Below are 16,180 nucleotides of genomic sequence, written 5' to 3' on the forward strand. Positions count from 1 at the left end.
GATTTATACTTGACATAAAGCTAAGGTTTCTAATATTCTTCTGACAGCACTTATGAGCACTATTTTCTTCATTTATTTGGAAAGAGATTGGTATAGTTGCCTGAAATGGCTTCCAACACTTGAAACTTGTGAGTATTACACTTTTACAGTTTCTTTGAGATAACAAGTAGACTAGCTCTCTTCCCAACTCCCAAATCTGTCTCTGGCTGAGTTCTACTCATTCTTTAATTCCCAGCTTAAATACTACTCCTTCAAAGTGGCCTTTCTTGAGTTCCAAAGTGTATTCCACCTAAATTCATTTGTACGTACATATCTAAGTGTATCTATGTATGTGTTGCATGTTTTGTTTAATATGCATGCTTTCTCTGTGTATGTATATATGTGTATGTATCTCCACTAGACCGTAAGAAAAATAAGGTCTTTTTTTTCTGCCATTCAAGCACAGCACTTAGCACACACTTCTTGGTACATAGTAGGCTCTCAATCAATAAATGTTTAACATGGAAGTTATAATTGAATAAATGATGACTGAATAAAGATGTGAGGAGAAATAGCTTCATTTTAATAGTGTTTAGTAATCACTACAGAAATTACTTCTACAGTTATTTCAGTGATTCTGGCCAAATAATTACTTAGAGGGTATCTTGTATGATTAGAAAAACAGACTTTTTAAAACTACATTGTTTTATGTTCAGAAAATGAAGAAGATATAATTCTGTTGATATGTATCATTGCATGATTTAAAATAGATAGAAATTTGAGTTAATATCCTGGTTTCAATCTGGTTTTCCATTTGTAAATTCTAATGGGAATTCCTCCTGAAACCATGTCCTTATGCACACCAACTCTAAACTTGCCAGTTGTGTGTGTGTGTGCATTTGTATGTGCTAAACAGATTTACTTTCCTCTTTCACAAACTTGATCCATATTAAGTCCCTCATCTTTCATTGTATAGTCAGATCCATTATTAGTGCCTGTCTCCAAAGCCTGTAGACTCTCTGCGGAGAAAGAAATAGCAAGACCTTATGAGAAAAGGAAAGATTTGACATCAAGTTTCTTCTGCAGGATTCCAAGAGTCCCTTGTAAACTGTATAATAATGGAGACAGGATAACTTTGAGAGATAAGTTAATTCAGAGGGAACAGTAATGGTTACACTGTAAGATAAATCAATGAAAAATTTGAACATTATGCTTGTTAAATGTTAAACAAAATCTTACACACAATATTGTTTAGATCTAACACACATCAAACCAAAGGGATAACTATCTGAAGTCTTGATAGGTAATCACTAATTCTGATAGAGTCTTATATATCTCAAATGCCAGGTAAGCATTGAGCGATGGTGGAGCAAAGTTGAAATTAGAACAGTCTACCTGCCCAGTATAGAGGAAAAAAGGGTGAATTGTACTATCTGCATTTAAAACTTTTTTACTTCTCTACTATGGCATTCTCCAATAATTTCAAATCTGGTTGTATTAAAGTTGCTCTTATTAAACTTATATTTTAAAAAGTAGCAAATGTAATAAAAGAAGGGTTCCATTGATAATTAGTTGATTATTTCAAATAATGATATTTGAAATATTTCAAATAATGATATTTGAAATAGTAAGAATAGTATAAATAGGAAGATTGTTTCATATATCTTGGAATAATTTTAAAAGTGGATGATACTTATTTTTTAAATAATTATTTCCAATAGGATAATAAAGAAAGAAAATGGCAGTTTGTTCTGAAGTGCTGATTTTAATCATCCTGTAGTATTGATGAGCAATCATGGGACGTTTTTGGTTAGAGTCTGCAGAGTTTAGAGTCATCTTTTCTTTCCCCCCTGCCATGAATGCAATATCAGTTTTCTACATTAAAAAATCAATAGTGTAGATTTTCGAACACAATTAATCATAAGCTTAAAGTGCAACCTGAGACAAATATAGAAATAAAAGTTATCTTAAACGTCAAGGATATCAGTTAGCTTTATTATGTGCACGAATTTTGGAGCATTAAAAAATCAAGTAAATTGCAACTTAAAAGGATATTTATGGAAAATTGTAATAATTTAAGATGTATATTAAATTACAGGAGGAGGTAGGGAGACAATATGTCCTGTCACATTTTCACTATCTCTGAAATTTTTTAAAATTATATTACAAATTGGGGGAAAGTCTTTATATAGTGGAAGCAAAAATATGCATCATCTAAGCACATCAAAGTAAACATTAAAAGATATAGAAAAAGCCACCCATGGAAACTTTTTACTATCCTGATTGCTTTTTAAAATATTATCCAAATTTTAAAGTATTTTAAATATCTGTCAAATTGCCACTCATATAGGTAAATCATACATTTTCTAAATATCTAAATATGAGAGTTTTATATGAACTACATACAGATATATACTTATTACATATATATAATACATTTTAAATACTAATTGCTTCTTGGAGGTACAATATGTTCTAAATATACCTAGGAGATATTGCAAATGTATCATTATTTTTTAAAACCTGATGTTCATTACCCTCAAGTTTTTCAAAACTTTGTTATTATCATCTAAGCTGCTTCAAATCACTGCTCTTCTCACTTTTCATATAAGAATATATAAGCCAACTGATGTGACCTGTTTCAAATTTTATTAGTTATATGAACATTTATTGAGTTCCTAATTTAAGCTAGATATTGTGCTAGACTGTGGAAATTAACATAAAGATAAGACATGGTCCTTGACCTTGAGGAGTTCACAGTCTGAGGGGGAAAATACATGTATTTTTCAATAAGAAAAATATATGTACATGTAAATAGATACATATACATGACATTAATATATTATGTATTTTTATTATGGTATCTATATTATAAAATATATACATGTATTTCTATGGTTATATACTTATATATATTTTCTTGTTGCATATGTTTATGTACTATATATATTTAGGATGAAAAAATATATATAATATAGATAATTAACATGAATAACATATGTATATACACATATGTAACAGCAATATAAAAGACATACAATTAAATGTATGTATATATTTTAAGTGAATATTATGTATATAAACTGTAATTTATTCCAGATTTTAAGTAAACCATGACCTAAAAACTTATATAGACAAGCTTATGAGTGAATATAAAGTATATTTTCTAACATACTGGTTGTATGACTTTGAAAAGTAAAGTCACTGTTCAAAATGAGTACTTTCTAAAAGGTTAAATAAATTGTAATGCCACTGAATTAAAGCTGTTGAAAGCTCTTAAAGGTCATCTTTTCATATGGTTTTACTTGTTTACCAACCATATTACTTAACATAGAACTATAAGATATGCTTCACAGATTGGTAAAAACATTAAGATCTATATGGAAAAGGTAATATGTTATTTAATACTAAGATTATTATTTAATATAACTTCTAATTTGTGTATCAGTAAATGATCAAATAAGGTGAACTGACATCAAAAATATTTAAATTTAACAAATATATATTTTATGTTGGAGTTGATTAGTTTCCTTGCCCTACACATACATACACAAAGAAACACACACTATCACCTTGGAAAAGGAAGAGCTGCTCACAGGCCAAATGGTAAATTGACCCAAGTTTACCTGTGGTACCAACAATCTCCCTTTTAATTCTATTAATCTCTGGGTAACCTTTTTCACCTTCTAGTCCTAAATAAGTTGTGCATTACATTACCTAATATATGCTTTATATTTTATCTTTTAAAGGATTTATAGTATTTTAAGTAACAACTCCTAAAAACTAGAAAGACATAATCAAGGGAATAAAATTTAATTAGTTTTATTATGGATTAAAAGTAAAACTTTGGGGATTAGGAAGAATTGCATGGCCCCTCACCAATCATACCATTTTTAAAACCCCTTCTTTTACTGCTCATTATTCAGAAGAATTATCCATTATTCATTAGAGCAGTTTCAAAAATCTGTTAAATAAGTGAATGAATGAAAATGTTACCTATTATTGTCCCACACATCACTGGGATAACTTTTTCAAGAGCTAAACAAAACACTTAAGACCTCAAATAGCCCTTAATTTGTTAATTAAACCAATTTTATAGACCTTGGGGTAAACTCTAAGATTAAAGTAGGAAGAAAGAGAGGAATGACCTGTGAATTCATGTTTCTAAAAGAAATATTTATCAGAATAGACATATTGGCAGTATGATATAATATTTCATCCTGAATATATTTTATCCTGAAAATGCTTTATGAAGAGTGTTTATATGACCACATTGCACATTTCTGTCTCTTTTGAGTTAGGAAAATGTGGAGACACTTACATACAAAAGTAGAGCTTCTTGGTGACTTTAAAAAATATATACTCTGTATGTGCTCTCTCAGTTCTTCTCTATCCCTCCTCTTACAAATATGTATATACACTCATAAAAATACTCAGTTGTAACTGTTGCTTTATAGGAGAAAAGTAAGAAAAAAATATACTATGTAAAGGTGGCAAAGCATCTCACTTTTAGTCTTCTAAAATGATATGACAACAGAATATACTTAAAATTCAGTATAGATCACTTAGGTGTTCATAATCTGGATTCCTGAGAAATAGTTTAATTTGACTGATATCCAGTTGCATTGCTAGCATTTCTCAAGATAAAGCCGCTTAAAATTATTGAATAAATCTTCAGAGTCAAGTAATTCTACTATTGACTTTTAAAATAATTTTAGTTGATTGTTCTCATTTTATTTCCTTCTTTATGACTAAACTTATTTTCTTTCATAAGATGTTCATATACATGATACTCTCAATACTCATTTCATCTCTTCAAATATACTAATTAGTATTATATAGAGTGAATATTATAAAAGAGAGAAACTATTAAAGATGGAAGGTTAATGTTAAATTGTTAAATTGTTCTATTTAATGGCTAAATATGACTAAATATATGAAGCCTTTGAATTAATAATGGCCTACATTTTCTTCAGAATTACACAAAGAACTAATTAGTACTCACTCATAACATAAAAAGTAAGGCTATGTACATGGGATATGGGATAACTGAAAATGAGACCTAATTCATTAATTCAGCCAGCTCATTCACAATGAACGGTGATATAAAATGAGACACTTTAAATGATTAGATTTCATGTTATCCATTAAAGTGTTCATAAGGAAACTTACAGTGATAAACTACTTAATTATGTAGAGAATTTTATCCATCCACACACATACCATTTTCAACTGAACTCAATAAATATTTATCAGTTTCCTATTATTCTTGTCAAATATTTTACTTTCTCTGAGAGTTTTAGGTGGAGTTTCATCTTAAGTGGACTCTGAAACAAGGATTTCTGTAAAAAGAGCATAGTAGGATGTTTTCCAGAAGCAACCAGTAGAATAATGGGAAAGTGAGTCAGGAACAAGGAAACAGCCAAGCAAGTATGTGTGATCAAACATCACAAAGGGGATAATTTCACCTCAATTCACAGGGAATCTCTGAAGGTAATGTGGGTAATACCTGGAATTATCTCAGTTGCAAAGAAGTTAGAGTGTTAATAGCCTATCAGTCATTGGTTAAGTTCTATCTATGGAGGAGAGGAATATTCCTGGGCACTATTGTAACATACTGGGAACCAGTACACAGCACAAAGGGTAAAGAGCTCCAAGAGCATATGCTTGGACGATTGACATGGTTTGATATATAGGTTAAGATGAGAGTAATATCATTTTAGCATTCAAGGAGGTTAAAGGCTACTGGGAAAAGTACCAAAAACCACAGGTGCTTGGAACAAGTATTTTTCCACAACATTAAATGAAACCTGCCTTGAGATCCAGTCACATCAAGTTGGAATGAAATTCAATTTCAGCAAGTACTGTTAATCCCTTCCCACCCCATTGCCTTGTGTTGGTTCTGAGGAATTTACATATCCCTGAATTTATAAGAATAGGTCTGAGGTTTAGTCTGCAGTGGTTATTAGTATATGTTTATTGTGCAGGCAGGCTGGCTACATAATTTGCTGGACACAGTGCAAATGCAAGTGATAAAGAGCTAAAATAGAAAACATGTTTTGTTTTGTTTTTTCTGTTTTCCACCATCTCTCTCTTGACTTGTCATGGTGGGGTTTTTTTTCTATTTAATGTTTTAAGAAAAGAAAAAATTAAGTTTAAAATTTTCATCATAAATTTTTACATCTTTACACAGTGAAATGCTAGTTTTAAATGCAAATATAAGAGCATTTAAATCATATGTGGAATCATTGAAATTATACAATTCGTATTTTGTAGCTAGTACATGCATATTTATTTTGTTCTTACCAGAAGAGTAGAAACACTGAGCAAAATTAACTGAGATGTTTACATTTCACTTCTTGATCCATGCATATTCTACCTACACTCTACATTCTGGTACTGAAGAAAAAGGAATAACTGAAAGTAAAAGAAATTTTGTGTAGACCTACTTTTTTTCTTCATTTCAACTTAAGAAGTTAGCTAATAGAGGAAAGTTACACAGCTAAAAAACAATTTAAGGTTTCTCGGTTGTTTCATAGAACACCATTGACTTCTTTCTGTGTTTGAAGAAATTTCTGGTTCAGATGAAAAGTGTGTTCTCTAGGGGCTGCCAGTGCCCCATTTACTTAGTCACGGACATAACTTGCTTACTTTAGACTTGCTCTGAGACTTGCTTGGACTCCTACACACTGTGGGTTCATTGGAAATCTGTGCTCATGAGGCATTGCTAAGGCTGTTTGTGAGTAGAATAGCAAGGAACACGCTCCATTATCCCATCAGACTTCAATTACGCATAAGTGCAAAAATAAATGTATTAAGAATTCAAGATGGCTCTCACTCCTGTGTTATCCTGCCAGTCCCTGACACTGAGGCCTCGCCAAGCTTTTTGCCATTCCCCAACCAGGCCCCACACTCTCTACCTTTGCTCCTTTGCTCACCCTATTCCTACCACCTAGAATATTCTGCCTCTTAATCTTTACTCACAGACTCCTATCCAACTTTAAAGATGACTTGAATGAACCCTTTCCTGACCTCGCCCAAACCTGGAACAGAATCTTTCTCCCAAACTTTCATAAAGCTTTGCTTATTCTCTTTTATATGGACTTTTTCCTTACATGATCTGCAAAATCCTATTCAATCTGCAATCATATAAGAAGTTCTCTAAACTTCTTCTTCAGATTAATTCCTCTCCTCACATCTAAACATTGTCATAAATCTGTCACCATCTCCACATCCTAGTCCATCATACATCTTAAATCTCATCAGCTTTCTCCAAGCAAAAATAAGACCTAACTGGAGAACTGGCATCTTATTTCTAGGAAATTCTGGCTCTGGGTCTACAAACAGATGTTCCTATGGAAAAGGAAACAAAATATCAGTTACAGTGTTGGGCCCAAGAATCTGAAAACAAAGTTATATTAGAGAAAATAGCACAACATTTAATTTCTTAGTGAATTATCCACACATACAACATCACCAGATAAATAAGACATTACGAGAACTTGTCAACAAGTGGAGAAGAAAAATAGAGTGATTAGATGACTGTTATGCAAGATTATAAAATAGCTGTAGACCTCAAAGAATAAAGTGATTGAAAAGAGTTCGTTTTAGGATTAAAGACTTTCAGAAACCCGCTTTTTTATTTTTAACAGCTATAGGGAAAAGCAATATATACTCAATGCCAGAATTTAACTACATGGACTTTCATATTTATCCAAAGTACAGCAGGTGTGCTTAGGTATCATAATTATCATAATGATGATAAATCATTTCCTTTTAATGTAACTTACATCTAGATAAGTATAATGTATAAATTATCATTCTTTCGTATAGTAGCCAAATTTTATAACTTTGCACATTCATCCAAAGACATGCTATACAAAAATTTAATTTTTGGAAATATAAAGTGCATTTCAGAAAGACAAATCATTATCTCTTTACACTGAATGGAAGGAGAATTATTATCAATTGTTTTTCACTTTTGATGAAGAACTGAACATGGTTATAGTTAAGGTTGTTTGTGACCATCTCCAAAACCTGATTAGCTGTATAATCCAGGTTATTTTTTTTAAGAAACTGTTTTTGGAAATGAAGTATCACTGTCCCTGCAAATAAACACATTTACACTGGTTTTGGGATTCATGTGAGTTTTTCCACATAAGTTTCCTGAAAAGAAATCTGATTCGCTTTTAAAAGCAAACTCTAATTTTTAATCTCATATTTTCTTAGTTAAAACAGGGATTCTATTATTCTGTTTCTACAAAATAATCTACATACACCCAAGATAATAATATTTACTTATAGGAGAAATTTGTCTGGCAATGCAAAGGGTAAAATACATTTGCAAAAGTTGTCCAAAAATATTGAGAAATGAAAATAAGAAAGCATCTGACCTTGGAGATCGAGAATAAAAGTAAAGACAGAACAAGTGAATAACAACTTTAGATACCTTCCAAAAAATAATGTTATTTTGTACAAATCTATAAAAAATCTGTATGAAAATAATGTAAAAACAAAATTATCTCATGTAATTTATCAATATATTGGACTTAAAAATCTGTCAATTTAATATTTATGATTGGAAAGTAATAAAGTAACATATACTGCACCTCCATAATAAGTAAGGCACCATGCATATTGTTTTATTTTTCATGATATTTAATTTAATCCTCACAGAAACTCAGCAGGGCAGGCTTTGATATTTTTCTTTTACAAATGAAGGATTTAACGTCATAAAGTTTAAGTGCTTTCTCCAGAGCACACTGCTAAGCAGTTGTGAATCTGAGATTTGAAAACCACTTTATATACAAAATATATTCTCCAAAGACCAAATAAACCCCAGAAGATTTAATTTTTCCACCTTCATATTAATAGACAATAGTAATTATATTAAACTATACAAATCTCTCTTTCTAACTTAAGGGCACCTTTTATAGAATTAAAAATAAAATCTACTTTGAGAGAATGGACTTGAGGACACGGGGAGGGGGAAGGGTAAGCTGGGACGAAGTGAAAGAATAGCACTGACATATATACACTACCAAATGTAAAGTAGATAGCTAGTGGGAAGCAGCAGCATCATCGCACAGGGAGATCAGCTCGGTGCTTTGTGATGACCTAGAGGGGTGGGATAGGGAGGGTGGGAGGGAGACGCAAGAGGGAGGGTATATGGGATATATGTATACATATAGCTGATTCACTTTGTTATACAGCAGAATCTAACAACATTTTAAAGCAATTATACTCCAATAAAGATGTTAAAAATTTTTAAAAATAAAATCTACTTTGATTAATAGGAATATGAAATCATTCAATTATGTAATAGCATAACCATACCTCTTTCAAAGATTATTTAAATTCTATATAAAATGAACCTTAAGTATTTCAGGTAGAGTGTTGCTTAGAGTTGGGAAGTACCGTGATGTAGGTTTGCCACAGATAGTCTAAGATTACACCTGTCACCACAGCTGAATTACTAATACTGCCCTATTTTCCTCTCCAAAGTGTACTGGTTTGAATGGTAAATCATAAAGTCCCTCTAGTTAAGTGCAAACATAAGTGTGTGAAACAAACAAGCAAAAAATTAAAAAAAATTAAGTGCTTGCAACAGAGGATAAAATGTAAAACACCCAACTGAAATGACAAAACTAACTCAAATGAGTAATAGGTGTGAAAAATGACATTAACAAAACTGTAACTATAATGAAGCTTAGATTTAGTTATTACTTGACTCAGCAGGATGAAAGAAACAGAAGAAAAATGTAGCTTTCAGAAAGATTTGATTCTTGCTATTGTGCTGATGCCAAAGCAGCAAAACACAACGCAAACCTTGGAAATGCTTTGCTAAACAAAGTGAGGAACTTAAATACTCTGGCAGATTAATGGTGGAAATCAAAAGAGAAAATGTCTATAAGTCATCAATAAATGTAAAGGGAAAATTAATCTATACATAATTAATAGCCTACTATTAGGCTATTACTATTTGATTATTAGTATAATCAAAGTTTATTAGTATAATCAAAGTGTGCTATCTAACTTTAAACAAAGCTGCTATTTGTCTTAATTAAAAATGTTATTTGTATAGGTTTTCTAAAAGCTGTTGCTTCTCAAAACCCCCTCTTCCAGCAGCCTTTACCAGGCTACTTATTCTTGACTGTTTAACGTGGCTGCTATTGCTCCAGTCATATTTTCCTGCCCATAACCTTTTTATTTTTTCTTACATCTCCCCTTATCATAGCTTTCATCTCATTCCCATAAAATTGCCTGTTTATTTATCTGCTCCCTTAACTATAAGCCCCTCAACAGAAGAGACTGTGTTTAGCATGGAAGAATCATGCAATTAATGCATGATAAATGGACACACACACAGAAACACCCCTTAAATTAGCTGATAACAAAGGATGAACTTTCGTCTGCTAGATCACATATTTACTACAGAGTATTATTCATTTACAGAATATGATATAGTCTACAGAGTATCTGAATATATATAAAATTTAGCTATAAAGATATGAGTAAATAGCATTTCCTTCCTTTTAATTGTCAGAGATGCATAGAAACAAAAACTTGGTTTAAATAGTAGTTCAATTCTTCATAAGTCCGGATCAATTAATATTTATCATGCATATTTTAATGACAGAAGGTATTTTTTCCTTCCTTACCTAATTATACGATACCAATCCAGTAAACAAAGATGGGTGCAAGAAAATCCACTACTGTTTTTTAAATGCATAAACATAAGATTCCCCAGAAAAATCTAACTCTGTTTGGAAAATTCTAAACAAATAGATAAAATGACACTGATTTTTTAAAATAAAATAGTAATTTAACCATTTTTAGAACTCCCATGACATCAAGCTAGCAAATTTCAGCCTAAACTTGAATTAACTCCCTGCAGGCTGCCTTTCATTGAAGCTGATAATGATCAAAGCTCTCCATGGGCTAAGGACCCATGCATAGCCTGATGTAAGACTCTAGTTGTTTCCAGAGTCAACCCTCATGTGTTTGTGTATATGTCATAACATTTGGGTCATATTTTACACATTATCTAAGCTTGCCTAAGGGTAGATAACATCAGTATAAGGGAAACCAAAATATTTGCAGCTGTAGGACATATACAGAAAATAACTTGTACAGTTTTCAAAAGCTAGTCATTAGTTATCCCCAAAATGGGTCCTGATGATCTCTGCTGAAATACAATTTATAAGGTTTATCACGTTAAAATGAAAATGTTGGATAATATGTGTAGTATTTTTACACAATGTTTATTCTTTGTAAAGCTTTCACAAAATATTTAAAATTTAATTTTAAATGCTATTTTATAATTTAGATTTGAATGGATTTTCAGATATTTACAAAAGCTTTTTATAAATACTTCCGCATAGAAAGGTAGATATCAAAATTGTGTACTAACATGCAAAAAAATATTCAAGTGCAATAATATATCACATTCACCTTGTTTGTAACTTCCCTGTATCTTCCATTTTCTCTTGCCTCCTGCATAAATCAATAATAATCTGCACTTGGATATCTGCTTTATATGTGAATCCTTTCATATTACTTTAATTTCTGGCAATATTCCAAGTATCTGCACCTCTTTGTGAATAAATCCCAAGACATTGAGATGAGACTTTACCTCCAGCTTCTTTGCATACTAATACGTAGCTTTGAGCAAAGTGGAAATGTTCTTTTCCCTGCACTGGCAAAATATCGCTCTTTTTAATTTAATTTTCAACAGGTACTTTTTTTTTCTTTCATTCTGAACTGCATTATTGGCTATTGGCTTCTGAGTCTTTGGATTGTTTCTTATTTATATCTTTACTTTAACATTGCTTCTTCCAAATCTCTATTGCCAATTACAGTAAAACATCTTAGAAAACAAGCTCACTGATTGAGCCAAATTCAAAGAGACATTCAGTAACAAATTCATATTTGTGAAATAACCTCGTCCTCATCCCTAATCCATGAGTTTAATTAAACTCTGTGCTTTTATTTTTAGGCTTACATTTTCAGTGTAATCTTCCAGAATTCAAACCAAGTCTCTACCCCAGTCAAATGATATTTACAACAATTTTAAGTAAAAGCAATGAATCAGTGCAAACCATGTAGTACAGTGTTCAGGGTCTCATATGAGATATTACTGCACAAAAATGAATTGTATGGAACATGTTCTCATTTATGCCATTTAATTGAAAGTATTATGGAAAAGAAATTGGTATGAGGAGGGCTCTGACAATATTGTGATGCAAATTTATTAACTGAAGACCTGTATATTAAACCCCAGTTAAGTATTATATACTTAATATTTGGGATAGATCTTACGTGAAATGTTGTTGCAATAATAATAATAATAAAAGGAGCAGGAGGAGACTTAGGAGATAATGGGTATGTTTATGGCCTTAATGGTGGTAATGTTTCCATGAGCATATACTTATCTCCAATCTCATCAAGTTGTACAAACTAAATATGTACAGCATTGAAACAGAAGTAAATTTAGCCATCTCTGTGCATACTTACATTTTCTACCACATATCACATTCTCCCGTTGCGGAGCACAGGCTCTGGATGCGCAGGCTCAGCGGCCATGGCTCACGGGCCCAGCCGCTCCACGGCATGTGGGATCTTCCCGGACAGGGGCACGAACTCGTGTCCCCTGCATCGGCAGGCAGACTCTCAACCACTGCACCATCAGGGAAACCCTGCCTGTGTGTTTTATTGTTAACTGAATAAAGATAAAATGAAAAACAGGTCTTACATAACTTAACACATTGCTTTCAACTACTAAAAAGAAACAACCTGGATTAAGATAATACAAACGAAACCAAAAGAAAAACAAAATAAGACAAAACCCCTTTAAGTATCCCTCTGACTTTAGTGACAGCCTTGAGAGTTCAAGATGGACCGTTCTCAGGAAGAACTCAGGGCTCCCGGCCCTTACATTTCTCTTCAGCTTCCAACAAGGTTATTATCTCTGATCAATTTGCAAGCATTTCTTTATTCTCTGAACTTCAAACTGGCTTATTTTCATGCACGTTTACCACCGATTTTATTTCTTTTTAACATCTTTATTGGAATATAATTGCTTTACAATGATGTGTTAGTTTCTGCTGTAAAACAAAGTGAATCAGCTATACATATACATATATCCCCATATCTCCTCACTCTTGCATCTCCCTCCCACCCTCCTTCTCCCACTCCTCTAGGGGATACAAAGCACTGAGCTGATCTCCCTGTGCTATGCAGCTGCTTCCCACTAGCTATCTATTTTACATGTGGTAGTGTATATATGTCCATGCCACTCTCTTACTTCATCCCAGCTTACCCTTCCCCTTCCACGTGTCCTCAAGTCCATTGTCTACGTCTGTGTTTTTATTCCTGTCCTGCCCCTAGGTTCTTCAGAATCATTTTTCTTTTTAGATTCCGTTAGCATACAATGTTTGTTTCTCTCTTTCTGACTTACTTCACTCTGTATGACAGTCTCTAGGTCTATACACCTCACTACAAATAACTCAATTTCATTTCTTTTTATGGCTGAGTAGTATTCCATTGTATATATGTGCCACATCTACCTTATCCATTCATCTGTCGATGGACACTTAGGCTGCTTCCATGTCCTGGCTATTGTTAATAGAGCTGCAATGAACATTGTGGTGCCTGGGTCTTTTTGAATTATGGTTATCTCAGGGGATATGCCCAGTAGTGGGATTGCTGGGTCGTATGGTAGTTCTATTTTTAGATTTTTAGGAACCTCCATACTGTTCTACATAGTGGCTGTATCAATTTACATTCCCACCAACAGGGCAAGAGGGTTCCCTTTCCTCCATACCCTCTCCAACATTTATTGTTTGTGAATTTTTTGATGATGGCCACTCTGACCAGTGTGAGGTGATGCCTCATTGTAGTTTTGCCTTGCATTTCACTAATGATTAGTGATGTTGAACATCTTTTCCTGTGTTTGTTGGTAATCTGTGTATCATCTTTGGAGAAATGTCTATTTAGGTCTTCTGCCCATTTTTGGATTAGGCTGTTTGTTTTTTGGATATTGAGCTGCATGATCTGCTTGTATATTCTGGAGATTGATCCTTTGTCAGTTGCTTCATTTGCAAGTATTTTCTCCCATTCTGAGGGTTGTCTTTTTGTCTTGTTTATGTTTTCCTTTGCTGTGCAAAAGCTTTCATTAGGTCCCATTGGTTTATATTTGTTTTTATTTCCCTTTCTCTAGGAGGTGGGTCAAAAGAATCTTGCTGTGATGTATGTCATAGAGTGTTCTGCCTATGTTTTCCTCTAAGAGTTTTATAGTGTCTGGCCTTACATTTAGGTCTTTAATCCATTTTGAGTTTATTTTTGTGTATGGTGTTAGGTAGTTTTTTAATTTCATTCATTTACATGTAGCTGTCCAGTATTCCCAGCACCACTTCATTTACATGTAGCTGTCCAGTGTTCCCAGCACCACTTCATTTACATGTAGCTGTCCAGTGTTCCCAGCACCACTTATGAAGTGAAGAGGCTGTCTTTTCTCCATTGTATATCTTTGTCTCCTTTGTCATAGATTAGTTGACCATAGGTGTGTGGTGGGTTTATCTCTGGGCTTTCTATCTTGTTCCATTGATCTGTGTTTCTGTTTTTGTGCCAGTACCATACTGTCTTGATTACTGTAGCTTTGTAGTATACTCTGAAGTCAGGGAGCCTGATTCCTCCAGTTCTGTTTTCCTTTCTCAAGATTGCTTTGGCTATTCAGGGTCTTTTGTGGTTCTACATAAATTGTGAAATTTTTTGTTCTAGTTCTGTGAAAAATGCCATTGGTAGTTTGATAGGGATTGCATTGAATCTGTAGATAGCATTGGGTAGTATAGTCATTTTCAAAATGTTGATTCTTCCAATCCAAGAACATGGAATATCTCTCCATCTGTTTGTATCATCTTTGATTTTATTCATCAGCATCTTATACTTTTCAGAGTAGAGGTCTTTTGCCTCCTCATGTAGGTTTATTCTTAGGTATTTTATTCTTTTTGTTGCAGTGGTCAATGAGAGTGTTTCCTTAATTGCTCTTTCAGATTTTTCATCATTAGTGTATAGGAATGCAAGAGATTTCTGTGCATTAATTTTGTGTCCTGCTATTTTGCCAAATTCATTGATTAGCTCTAGTAGTTTTCTGGTAGCATCTTTAGAATTCTCTATGTATAGTATCATGCCATCTGCAATCAGTGACAGGTTTACTTCTTCTTTTCTGATTTGGATTCCATTTACTTCTTTTTCTTCTCTAATTGCTGTAGCTAAAACTTCCAAAACTATGTTGAATAATAGTGGTGAGAGTGGGCAACCTTGTCTTGTTCCTTATCTTAGTGGAAATGGTTTCAGTTTTTCACCATTGAAAATGACATTGCCTGTGGGTTTGTCATATATGGCCTTTATTATGTTGAGGTAAGTTCCCTCTACACCTACTTTCTGGAGGGTTTTTATTATAAATGGGTGTTGCATTTTGTCAAAAGATTTTTCTGCATCTATTGAGATGATCATATGGCTTTTCTCCTTCAATTTGTTAATATGGTTTATCACATGGATTGATTTGCTTATCTTGAAGAATCTTTGCATTCCTGGAATAAACCCCACTTGATCATGGTGTATGATCCTTTTAATGTGCTGTTGGATTCTGTTTGCTAGTATTTTATTGAGGATTTTTGCATCTATGTTCATCAGTGATATTGGCCTGTAGTTTTCTTTTTTTGTGACATCTATGTCTGGTTTTGGTATCAGGGTGATGATGGCCTCGTAGAATGAATTTGGGAGTGTTCCTGCCTCTGCTATATTTTGGAAGAGTTTGAGAAGGGTAGGTGTTAGCTATTCTCTAAGTGTTTGATAGAATTCATCTGTGAAGCCATCTGGTCCTGGGCTTTTGTTAGTTGGAAGATTTTTAATCACAGTCTCAATTTCAGTGCTTATGATTGGTCTGTTTGTATTTTCTATTTCTTTCTGCTTCAGTCTTGGAAGACTGTGCTTTTCTAAGAATTTGTCCATTTCTTCCAGGTTGTTCATTTTATTGGCTTAGAGTTGCTTTTAGCAGTCTCTCATGATCCTTTGTATTTCTCTAGTGTCATTTGTAACTTCTCCTTTTTCAATTCTAATTCTATTGATTTGAGTCTTCTCCCTTTTTTTGTTGATGAGTCTGGCTAATGGTTTATCAATTTTGTTTATCTTCTCAAAG

The sequence above is a fragment of the Lagenorhynchus albirostris genome, chromosome 4 (genome assembly GCF_949774975.1).
Source record: "Lagenorhynchus albirostris chromosome 4, mLagAlb1.1, whole genome shotgun sequence".
Classification (NCBI taxonomy): Eukaryota; Metazoa; Chordata; class Mammalia; order Artiodactyla; family Delphinidae; genus Lagenorhynchus; species Lagenorhynchus albirostris.